The 12,921-nt window shown below is 43.5% G+C and overlaps 1 pseudogene across 1 annotated transcript; it reads left to right on the top strand.

The window, feature by feature from the left end:
* The first annotated feature begins 2,153 nt into the window (after positions 1-2,153).
* On the top strand, positions 2,154-4,118 carry LOC143587970 (peroxidase 12-like; annotated as a pseudogene). Its single transcript, XR_013145003.1, has 3 exons — positions 2,154-2,485; positions 2,602-2,796; positions 3,499-4,118. The product of XR_013145003.1 is annotated as a peroxidase 12-like (transcript).
* The last annotated feature ends 8,803 nt before the right edge of the window (positions 4,119-12,921 follow it).

Below are 12,921 nucleotides of genomic sequence, written 5' to 3'. Positions count from 1 at the left end.
TGTTTAAGACAACTATTTTAATTTTTTAAGCCAAAACGTCATCGTTTTCTCTCTTGTGACATCCTTTTATTTCTATTTTGAAATCTTATCTCAAAACGCATACTAGGGTATTATACACACTTCCTTCCACCAACTAAATGATATTATATAACAATTTCACATTCTAATTAGTATCACAATTTGAGTGAGAATGCATAAAGACAATAACGACCTCAAGTTCTTTGCACATGCCTATCATTTCTATTAACATTTAATGGAAGTTAAAGTTAGTACCTAACATTGTTATAAAATTAAAACCTTAGTACATATACTTGTTACTTTTAAATCTTAGCACACAATCTTGTTACTTTAAAGAAACGTTAATGACTAACTGCGTAATTGTGTCTGACAATAATGTTTAAAAATAAATTGGTGAAAACTTTTTAAAAAAAAACAAAAAAGTGATATTGTAGCGCTTTTAACCGAGAGAAAAAAATACTGAGATCATTGTATTGTTCAAATGGGCAGTGGCTAGGTAATCCTTCATATTTTTCTCGTTTTTTGTTTCGTTTTATTTAATTTACACTTGGAAATAACTAATCTCACATGTATTTGCACTCCTCGCACCTTTTCTTTTTAGTATGTGTCTAAGTGTCTTGGGTCCTACCAAAAAGCGAAGTAGATGCTTAAGAAATCAATAAACACATAAGGTCTTTTATAATGGTTATTGTGAGAATATTGTTGCCTGTTAATTGTTATTATAGTGCATAATGCATATATATGATATATTGTTTTATTAGCAACAAGAAACAGCTATCATGATATATGAATATATGTTATAATCTTGTCTTGTAGGTAAGAAAAAAAAATTGCGTCATGTTATCTGATTAAAAGATGATAATTTTATGAACCATGATTGGTTTCGTGGTTAATGAATTTAACTATTAGAAGAAAACATTTACTAACAACAAGAAAATCATTTAACGAATAAGCAACAAATCGATCTGCCCATTAATAAAATTTATCTTATATGTAATGCATGATGTTAAATTCCTAAATATCCAATGATCTTCTAAATTCTAATATGTTGTTTTATGATTTAGCCATACCAGCCCAATTACCCTATAATCACATTACTTGTGGTTTCCTGGTAGTCATGAGAGTTGGTTAATTGGTTATGATCAAAATAACAAAATCAATAATTAATCTAATTCTTAAAGATATTTAAAGGTGTTATGTATTTTGTTACATCTATATAGCTTTTGATAATTGATACCCTTTTAGAAATTATATAATTTATAAAGTTTAGGCCTCCAATAATTTGGTTGAATTCACCAAGAAGACCTAGAGCGACTTGAATGGAGTAGTTTGCTTTGCTTACATAATTTGGTGTTATTTAAACTACGAAAGTCTATTTTATTTGCATATGGCCACCTTTTCATTGGTCATATTCTCACCTACCTAATGTTTATAAAATAATAGTCACTGAAAAAAAGCTATTCAAACCAAGGCATGCATGCATATCCTGATATCCACTTTTCTTGAACCGTTCTTTAGTTCTTAATTCTAACCTTTATTTTTTCGTATCAAAACATTTACATTTATGATTAAACCTAAAAGAAGAAGAGTGTGGTTTTATCGAATTTTTAAGTCAATTATTTTTTATGCCTATTATAATTCCAGTCTACTCCAATCTAAATTTACTACAAGCCTCAAACGAGGGAATACACTTTTGTCCTTTACTACTAGGCCACTTGGTTGTAAATTTTAAGCCGTTTACTTTTATACTTCTAAACATTAATTTGGTTTTAAAGTAAAATTAATACGTTAAAATGTATTTAAAATCAACAGCTTTTACTTTAATAGTATTAACGTATTTTAGACTAGGTGTTATGGGCGCATCTTTTTAAATAAAGAAGTTAAAATAATAACTGTGTTTTCAATTATACCATTATAAAGCGGTTAGAAAATGCTCCTATGCATACATGACGCTCAGTGAATGCCCTTCTATAACACTCGGTCCTAGCTAGTTTGCCATCTTAACAGTTATGTGGTAAACAAAAAAAGAATGATCTAAATCTTACATCTTAGAAATTTCACTTTTCTAAAAAGTTTTCAAAATAATATCGAGCCGCCCAATTTGCAAAACATTGTCTTGGTTAATCCACTATTTCCCTATAAGTATTATTCCAATATTTGCTTTTCAACCACACCACCTTCTTCTTATCCTTCAACAACTCAAATTCTTTCACCCATGGCAGTTTCTTCTTCTTCAGCCTCTTTGTTTTTGGTCTTCTCTATTCTCTTAATCTTCTCCACTCTTCTTCAGGTATCAGAAGCCGATTACTCGGCACCGATTGTAAAAGGATTATCATGGGATTATCACCATAAAACATGCCACAAAGTCGAAAAAATTGTTCGAAAACATCTTAAGAAAGTGTTTAAGGATGACATCGGTCAAGCCGCAGGCTTGCTTCGACTTCACTTCCACGATTGCTTTGTTCAGGTACAAATGGTTAATAATTACAATTTATAAAGCAATATGTAATCATCATATATAGGCATGTGCTTGTTTAGTTGTTTTGTATTAATTAGTACTTACGTTTTATTTGGTGAATGTAGGGTTGTGATGGTTCTGTGTTGCTTGATGGATCTCATGGTGGTCCAAGTGAACAAACCGCACCTCCTAACCAAAGTCTAAGAAAAGAGGCATTCGACATCATCGAAGAACTGCGAAGCCTAGTACATAGAGAATGCGGGAGAGTTGTGTCTTGTTCTGATATTGTTGCTCTTGCAGCTCGTGATGCTGTTCATCTGGTAAATATTTTACCTCTAAATTTATTGGATCCCTAAGTTTTTCATTAAAATCGTTCTTTGTTGTTTTTCTATACTCATTTGGTGTTCCGGTCTTAATTTTCTTTTTTCATGTGTTAAAGCGTTTAGAAATGAAGCAACAAAACGAAAATATATGAACCGATTTAATATTTACTAATTATGTTTTTCTCTTTAACTTGAAGTTGGAGATTATGGTAAAGAAAAAATTCCCTTAATAATATTTTATAAATTATTCTAGTGAAAAAAAAAATACGATATAGGGTTGTTGTAGGTATTTCATACCATTTTCTTACAGACACTGCCAGTAGTTAGCTATTTGTATACTTATTATGATTGCTGTAGATAATATAAAGTTAAAAACTATTAAATAACAAACTAGATTTATATATTTTTATTTAGTTCACTTAATTTTAAAATTAAACATGAATAAGAAAAAAATACATAAAATTATATACCTAAAAAAATAATACATAACCAAAGTTGAATCATTTTTAAAGAGAAGTATATTTGAGTGACTTTAATAAAGTACGTGCAAAACTCTTCAACCTAAGTTAAGTATTCGATAATACTTTTTCTTTTCTAACCCACATGTTTTACAAAAGTTATTTAACGATTTATTCTTTTTAACGATTTATTGAAAACCAAAATAATCTTGTTTTATGGTGTGTTCTTATGTTATTATAGTCCGGTGGACCAAAATATGATGTTCCATTAGGCAGAAAAGATGGTCTATCATTTGCCACTGAAAACGCAACACTAGTCAACCTTCCAGCCCCAACAAGCAACGCTTCCACCATCCTCTCCGCCCTCGCAACCAAAAACCTCACCCCGACCGATGTGGTGGCCACACTATCGGTCTTAGCCACTGCTCATCCTTCGCCGAACGTCTCTATCCCACCCAAGACCCCACGATGGAAAAAACATTTGCTCATGGACTCAAAGAGGTTTGTCCCACCAACACCACCAATGCCACCACTGTCTTAGACATACTCTCTCCAAATAAGTTTGATAATAAGTACTTTGTGGATTTAATGAACCGACAAGGGCTTTTTACCTCGGATCAAGATTTGTATACTCATGAAGTGACTAGACCAATTGTGGAGAGTTTTGCACATGATGAGAAGTTGTTTTTTGACAAGTTTGTGGAAGCTATGATCAAAATGGGACAACTGGAAGTGTTGACAGGTGGAAAAGGCGAAATTCGTGCGCACTGTTCAATTAGGAATCCAGATAACAAGGGGTACTTTTCTTATTTGGCTGAAGAGGATGAGTCTTATCTTGAGACAAGGGCGGAATTGCGTTGATGCACGATATGAATCATCGTGATCGTTTGGTTTAGCTGGTCATGGTGCATATTTTCAATGTAATAAGGGTTTAATGTGGTTTGGAAATGTATGTGTTTGTGTATACCTTTTTGTTCAAAACAGTATGGTAACTATGTCTTGTGACATGTTTAGTTGTTTTTTACTTTGTATTCTTGTTTTTTTTCCCCTTTAGATTTCAAATGCAAACTATATATTTTTGGTTTATTATTAAATATTATTAATCTGGTCACTAAACAGTAAACATATATAGATTAGCGTGACAAAATAATGTCATTTCCTACTGTGTAATTATCATTTTTTTTCTTCTGTTGATAACCGAGATGCCAGTTGAATAGTGCATATATCCTGAAGAGGTAGGTCCCAGCAGAGCCCAGTTGGACCCGCAAGACTCACCTTAAACAGGGACGTCTGCGCAGAAACCAACTGGATCCGCAGGACCAACCATGCTCAGAGACGTGACGTCCTTACGCGCAGTACGCAAGCTGTTCCCGCAGGAAATGCCTCCCAATGGTGAAGGACTCCGCCTGTCCCCGCAGCCTCGGATACAAGCCATTAGGGAAGGCCACTCGCGCAGCAAGGCTACACGCACAAGGCACTTAGCTCTCAATCATTCAGTGTCACCTGAAGGAATGAGCGAAGCCGGGAACAATCCCGCACAAGGGCGGGAGGGGGAATACTCCCGCCCAAATAAGCCAGTCCGTACGATACGGGAAGATCTTCTGTACTGTACCTGACGAGGTATGGGAAAAAGATCTGACTAAAGATACGACAGCTTATGGACAACAGTATGACGAGCAGCATGCTCCTACACTGTATGTCACTATTAGCCGCTGCCTACTCACCAACTCTTGTCATACCACGTGCGTAGCCGGCAGTTGGTGGAAAAGGAATAGTATACAGCAGGCCTGGTCGCTATCAGCCGCTGCCTACCCACCAACTACCAGCAGGGCACGTGCGTAGGCTACTGTTGGTGGAACAGGAATATTGTTGCAGCCGGCCACACCTCCTTAGAAACCTACCTTCGGCTATAAATACCACAAATGGTATGACTATCTTATCTCATCTTATATCATCATATTATACCTGATATCTGCTCTAGCAATCTCTTAATATACTTTTATATTTAAAGAGCAATCTAGTCTGATTCTCACGCCGGAGGGTGGTCACAAGGAGGAACCCCCCCCCCCCTTCTCAGTGACAAGCTCACGGTGTCTGTTTTGCAGGTTATCAGAAGAACCATCTTCTCAGGGTCTAACCCCTCGTGGGAAATATCTAACCCCCAGGTTACCAGTAATCTGTCCGGGGTCTGGTTAGTGTTTCTTCATTGGCGCCATCCGTGCATAAAGCTAGAACTACATTTTTCTCCAGTTTTTTCAAACTTCTACAAAGATGGTTAGAGAAATTCCGGTAACCACAACCCCAGCTACTGGGGGGAATACCGGCAACACAGTTTTTACAAACACTACCCCGGTTACCCAAGCCGGGGCAAGTGAAGTAAATTTTACGAACACTACCCCAGTTACTCATGCTGGGGCAAGTGCAGTAAATGATCGCCTACTGGGATCCACCGATACCCAGTTTGAGAAACGAAGATTCCCCCGCCAAACTCTCGATGAAGTTAAGGCATGGGCGGAGGCACGACAAAAGGAATTCCAGGCTGAGTTGGACGAACGCTTGCGTTCCGTACAACAGGCCGACGAATTCGAATACTTGGAGGATGACTCGGAGGAATCCGACTCCGACGCGAACCCTCGCCATAGGGCAAAAGGGAAGCGTAAGGAAACAGAATCCCAACCGAAAAGGCATTTTGGACAAGCCTTCAAACCAAAAAGCACAGGTGGAAGTCCACGAGACTTCTCCAAAACGTTCAGACCAAACGTTGCAAATGCGGGAACGTCCAAGTTTTCAAGGGACATTGCGGAAGCAATCGCCCCAAAAAGTGCCAAACAAATGTCAAGCATAGGCACATATGATGGTATATCTGACCCCGATGATCATTTGAACAGATTCATAGCGGGGGCAACCGTCAGTAGTTGGACGGAACCTACGTGGTGTTACATGTTCCAAATGACACTGGTTGGGGCTGCTAGAGCGTGGTTCGATCGTCTACCGGTCAACCACATCTACGACTGGGCAGACTTCCAACAGAAGTTTAGCCAGCACTTCAGCCAGCAAAGAAAGTATACAGAGGAGCAATGGACAATCCTCAAATGCGTTCGAGAGACAGATGAATCTTTGCTGGACTTCATCACTCGCTTCAACTCGAAGAAGCTGAGTCTGGGTAACATTAGCGAAGATCTTGTTCGCGCTGCTTTCATACAGGGCGCGAACGACCCAGAGCTTATCCGCACCTTAACAGGTAAAGATGGCATGCCATCCACATGGGATGCCATCATGACAGCAGCTAAACGCTTTACGGAAACGGAGAAGCAACTGGGTAGAGATCTCCCACAGAGCACAAACCTCTACACCCAGAAAACAAGAGAGGACAACGTTCTCACCGCCCGATTAAACAAAAAGCGAAAGCTAGGCATTTGGCAGTCAAGGGTAAACTTTGACAACTCATCCGGCTTGCAGCATCGGTTAGGCGGAAGGGATAACATACAGTCCAAGAACTCCAGATGGACGCCGCTCACCAAAAGCGTCACCGAGATATTCGCCACCGAGGAGCTCCCATGGCCAAAGCCTCAAATAATCCGACATCGTCACAATGCTGATCGGAGCAAGTACTGTGACTTTCACAGGACAAAAGGCCACACCACCGAAGAATGCATAGACGTGAAGGACATGGTCGAAGCATTCGTCAGAGATGGGACGCTTGCGCACCTCGTGGCGCAATGAACGCTGAGCAGGCTGATGCGTGTAGAACCCCAGCTGGGGGAAACACGAATAAAATTCCAGCTTCAAGGTGGAGACTACATGCTGCGTAAAGAACGAGATCCCGAACCAGGTGCGTATCGGCTCGATGGCACTCCCATCCCAACAACATGGAAGGGAGCTCATTTACACAGTTTGCATGTAAATCAATTCCAAATTTGTAAAGAAAAGGCCAAGAGCCACTTCTAATGGAAATGATTCTCCTTAAAACATTGACGCTGATGATTTTACATTTACATTTTTATGAACTATCAACACTAATATGCCGGTTTTCACCGCATAATTACGTGAAAAGTCGTTGCATGGGGAAGGCGGCAAAACCTGCATAAACCTAAAAAACGACAAACCTTCACGCAGGTCAGTTGAAGGGGAAAAGTTCAGTTATCCCATTAAATGAAAGTGCCGGTCTATCCGCATGAATCATGAAAAAGGGAACTGAACACTAACCTATTGACAACCGCGCGTCGAACGGTTAATTTATTCAACACTAATATGCCGGTTTTCACCGCATAATTACGTGAAAAGACGTTGGCTGGGGAAGGCGGCAAAACCCGCATAAACCCAAAAAACGGCAAACCTTCACGCAGGTCAGTTGAAGGGGAAAAGTTCAGACATCCCATTAAATGAAAGTGCCGGTCTATCCGCATGAATCATGAAAGGAAACTGAACACTAACCTATTGACAACCGCGCGTCGAACGGTTCAAAACAAAATTCTTAAAAGGATGAGGAAAACCTACACGCAGGTCAGATATGGGTAAAGTTTAGCCATCCTACTAAGTGCAAGTGACGGTTCTACCCGCACAATCACGAAAGAGGAAGCAAAACTTCACACCTATTATCAACCACGTTCAAAGGTTAACTTATCCTCAAAGGATGAGGAAAACCTACACGCAGGTCAGATATGGGTAAAGTTTAGCCATCTTACTAAGTGCAAGTGACGGTGCTACCCGCACAATCATGAAAGAGGAAGCAAAACTTCACACCTATTATCAACCACGTTCAAAGGTTAACTTATCCTCAAAAGATGAGGAAAACCTACACGCAGGTCAGATATGGGTAAAGTTTAGCCATCCTACTAAGTGTAAGTGACGGTCCTACCCGCACAATCACTAAGGAGGAAGCAAAACTTCACACCTATTATCTACCACGTTCAAAGGTTAACTTATTCTAAACACTTGAAAAATTGCTAATTTAAACTAAAGTATGCAAGTCATATAACGTTTATAAAGCAAGGAATCCAATAAAAGAAACGGTCTTACCCGCACAAAAGATTTATATTTCATAAATATTCGTTACAAGAATGGCCGGGTAACTACCCGCCTACAAGATAGTAAATCTATACAACTATATCTATCCTAGCAGCGGGAAGGGATCTTCAGGATCAGGCTTCAGGGCCACTTCCACTTGGACCAGCCCCATCAGTAGAGCGTGGCAGTTCAAGGAAAGCTCTGAGGATAGCTAGCCCGTCATCAGCAGCAGCAACTTCATTCACCTTCTCCACCACTGGATGCGGGAAGGCGGCGTATTGATTTACTGCTTGGTCGTATACAGCTTCGGTATCTACATCGAATAAAGGGAAGTTGGAAGGCGGGATGCCTTTCTCAACGAACCCTAGACCAAGCAGAAAGCCGGCCTTTTCCCCATCCTCGTGAGAAGCGTTGAGGGCTGCGCTCATAGCATTGTCGTAAGATGTCTCTGAGAAGATCCGATGCACAACCTACAAAAGAAAATATACAAGTGTCAAACCTTTTCTATTTACAAAGAAAAGCGTAAAGACATGAAAACATACCTGAGACAACGCTTCTCGAAGAAACCATTCCTTGGCAGCCAGAGCTTCTTGGGGGCAGCTTGAGCTTCGTTACGGGCGCGTTCGGCTTCACTCTTGTTGAGGTTGGCAAGCAACACCTCTTTAGCCGCAGCCTCTTCGACGCCCTTTAGCTTACGCTCGGTATGGTCAAGCACCCCCCTCTGGTCCAGGATTTCTTGAAGCTTCTTAGCATCCTCCATTGCCAAGGCATCATGAGCCTGCTGGAGAGCCTCTAATTTTGCTTTAAGCTCTTCATTCTCCACGCGTAGAGGCTCAGCAACAGCTTCAGCCTTGGTGGCCCTCTCGGTTGCATTCCTCGCAGTTTCCTTAGCCAGCCGAAGCTGTTCGTTAACAGCTTGGGCAGCCTTGGAACGGGCCTCGAGTCGAGCCTGAACTTCAACCTCAAGGGCCTTGAAGGCCTTCTCCTTCTCCGCAGCCGTTGCGGAGAGTTTTTGGTTCTCCTCCCGGATAGCCCGCGCCTGAGCTACTTCTTTAGCGCGAGCTGCTTTTAACTTGTCGTTTTCACGACAAAGCAGCTCGACGCGCGGGTGCATCCGGGCGAGGAGAACCCAAAGCTCATTGCTTAGCCTACCCTCCTGGTAGCTAGCCATGGCTTCCCCCAACGCACCACTGGGAGCAGCGTGACGAGCCCATTCCACGCACTCCACAGGGGTACGAAGGGTTGTTCCTCGGCGTATGTTCCATCGCGGAACATACACTTCATTGGAATCCGACACTGCAGAAAACAAAAAGCAGTTAGGAAAAGATGATAAAAAATATATAAGTGAAAAAGGGCCAAAGGAACCCTACGCACCTGTAGGGTCTATAACAGGCCGATAGCCGCCGAACCCATCACCTGAACCCAAAGGAAACCCATCCAAAAGGTCAGGCAGATGGGAAGGTGGCAAAGATAGGCGAGAACCCCCATGCGTACCTGATGGACCGGCCATCGTTGCCGGTGGCGGGGGCATGGTAGTAGCCGCCGCAGTCGCTGCCGCAGAATCCGCAGCAATAGTAACCGCCGGCTCGGTGAAGGATGCTGTAAAAATCGCACTCACGGCCGGCGGTGACGTCATCTCGGCTGGAACAGTCGGCTCAAAGGAGTGAGCAACTGAACCAGCGGGAGCAGGCGCAGGCGCCTGGGTCGACGCCTCAGGTAGGCTGACCAAGCCTACCGTCATCGGCGGAGAGGTACTCCTCTGCGCTCCACCCTGGAATGCGTCAACATCCACGCCTGCGTAAAGAAGAAAAGTGTTAAAAAGGATAAAGCTATGAAGATAAAAGCTGAAGTTGTACTTACGGGTTTTCTTGAGCCTGAAAGTACGGACGGGCGGGGATGAACCCGATGGAGCCGGCCTCTTTGCGCCGGTCACCGTCGTCTTCTTGGGCTCTCCGGAGGTGACAGTCGCAACCTCCGGAGCCGTGGTCTTATCACCACCGGGATTCCCCGCCACCTCTTCGCTCTCAGTCTCCGAGTCAGACAGAGGCACCGGATCGGCAGTGGAGGCCACCTTCTCCTTTCCCTTCCCGCCGGCAGCCTTCTTCTTCCGCACCAACGGAGGACCATCTGCGGATTCCTCATCAGAACAGACGATTAGAGGAATTCCAGCAGAGGTTTCAACATTGAGAGGTCGAGGGTTGAAGAGCGCCTTACCTGGCCGCCTGGCGCTAAGGATCTCATGGCCTAGCGGATAGACCTCCACGAACCGATCCGCAGTTTGTTCGAGGATGGGCAACTCGTTCTCGTCAAGAGCGCGAGTACCCATCCGTACGGGACCGTCAGCCTCCCGCGGGTTAATGAGCGACTTCAGGTCGTTCCCCTCTGAAATAAACAGGGAAAAAGTTAGAAGAAATTTAAAATCAACAAAAGGAAAGAAAGCATACCGTAAGGAACAGAGTTCGAACCGTATTCGAGAACGATCGGAACCTTCTGCGCGTCCGCCGCCTTCCAGACCCGGCTCATCCCCAACATGACCATCCCGGACTCCGCAAACCGGTAAACCGGAGATTGGATCCGAGATATCCTCGAAAACCATTCCGCCTCCTGGTAGTTGGAGGCGTGAAGGCTTGGGAGAGCTTGCCCATTCTTAAACTTCATGGCAAGGGGAATGGCGCGAGCGGAGATAAAGAAGAACTCCCGCTTCCACGCGCGAAGACTGCGCTCGGTAGCGCAAATCTTCAAACCCTTGATACGGGTTGTCAGGGTATACCACCCCTGGATGCACCTCCAAGTGTAGAAGGTCATCAGGCGGTCAACATGGGGCTCGATGCCCAAAATCCGGCACACCCACTCGAAGTGGCGAATCTTGGCGACCGCCATAGGGTGCAGCTCGGTCAAATGAACACCGTGCCTTTCAAGGACACGGTAAACAAACTTTGTCAATGGGAACCTAAGATTCCCATAGACAAAGAATGCTGCATAAACCCCGATCTTGCCTCTGGGGGCATCGTACACGGTCTGATGGGGTTCAGGAAACTCAGGCTCGAGAGGATCGAGCATGAACTTCCTGACAACATACCGGTACAGATCGCCGGGCAGAGCACACTGGCACTCGCCAGCAGTACTCTTGTCATCGGCTGTAGACTCGAGATCACGTGAAGACATCTTGCAGAAAGAAGAAAACGATTTCGGGAAAATGCTTGCCTGAAAAGGTGAGTATTTGCCGGAAATCGCTAAGAAGAAGAAGAGAAGGGTGAAAGTGTGGATTACAAAGAGCCCTCTCCCCCTTTATATACTAATCGCAATTAATACGATGAATTTAATGCGGAGGAGAGAGAAATCGAAGGTGCAATGAAACTATGACACGTGGCAAAAAGCAAGCTGGCAACAGCTGTTGACAGGACGCGTACCATTAATTTCGCGGCCACGCGCCCGAAAAATCGCGCCCACGCGCCTGAAAAAGCGTCTGGAATGACCATGTACTGTCACGTCACCATAACTTCCTGCACATCCTGACACAGTCAGAAGAAACCGTCGCACGACGTTTCAGAGGTTTGGACTGTTCCTATCTCTCCACCAACCTTTCGAATTTCAAAATTCAAAATTTAAAAATATTAAAAAGTAAGCGGGAAAATACCCCTTACCTTGGCAAACAAGTAACCGTAAGACGGATGCGGGTACAGTGTAAAGGCAAAACCCTTCACATACCTAGCACCCGCAGGGAATTGAAGCCAAGTAAAACCTTGGCGAACAAGTAACCGTAAGACGGATGCGGGTACAGTGTAAAGGCAAAACCCATCACATACCTAGCACCCGCAGGGAATTGAAGCCAAGTAAACCTTGGCGAACAAGTAACCGTAAGACGGATGCGGGTACAGTGTAAAGGCAAAACCCTTCACATACCTAGCACCCGCAGGGAATTGAAGCCAAATATTCCTTGGCAACCAAGTAACTATAAGACGGGTGCGGGTACAGTGTAAAGGCAAAACCCTTCACATACCTAGCACCCGCAGGGAATTGACGCCAGGAATACCTTGGAAGTAAAGTAACCGTAAGACGAGCGCTGGTACAGTGTTAAGGCAAAACCCTTCACATACCTAGCGCTCCGCTGGGAATTGAAACCAAGAAGGATCTTCTGGGCAATGCTTGCGGAAACGGAAATAACATCCCCGCATAGCGGGAACGTCGAGAACTACGTTGTTTGAAGCTCCAGGATGGAATTGGTGGTTTTAACATAATTGATCACTATGTTCAAAACTACCAAAACCTCATGGAGAATCCACACAAGTGGGACTCAACACTCCTGACTTGCGAGGAGGTTATAGACCTACCCGCATCATACCCAAAGACCAAGCAGGAAACTCGGGAATTTCTGCAAGTGACAAGGACTTCCGCGGGAAGAATCCCCATGGAAAACCTTAAAAAACCCTTTTCAAAACCCTTTGCTTAAGTCCAAAAGTTCACCTCACTTTATTAAACATGCATGAGAAGAACATTGGACTGGGGGGACTTGAAGAGGTAGGTCCCAGCAGAGCCCAGTTGGACCCGCAAGACTCACCTTAAACAGGGACGTCTGCGCAGAAACCAACTGGATCCGCAGGACCAACCATGCTCAGAGACGTGACGTCCTTACGCGCAGTACGCAAGCTGTTCCCGC

The sequence above is a fragment of the Bidens hawaiensis genome, unplaced genomic scaffold, assembly GCF_021521415.1.
Source record: "Bidens hawaiensis isolate Kalapana, Puna unplaced genomic scaffold, B.hawaiensis_p1.1 tig00035932_1, whole genome shotgun sequence".
Classification (NCBI taxonomy): domain Eukaryota; kingdom Viridiplantae; phylum Streptophyta; class Magnoliopsida; order Asterales; family Asteraceae; genus Bidens; species Bidens hawaiensis.
Note: the sequence above shows the minus strand (reverse complement) of the source record. Positions and strands in the feature narration are given on the sequence as shown.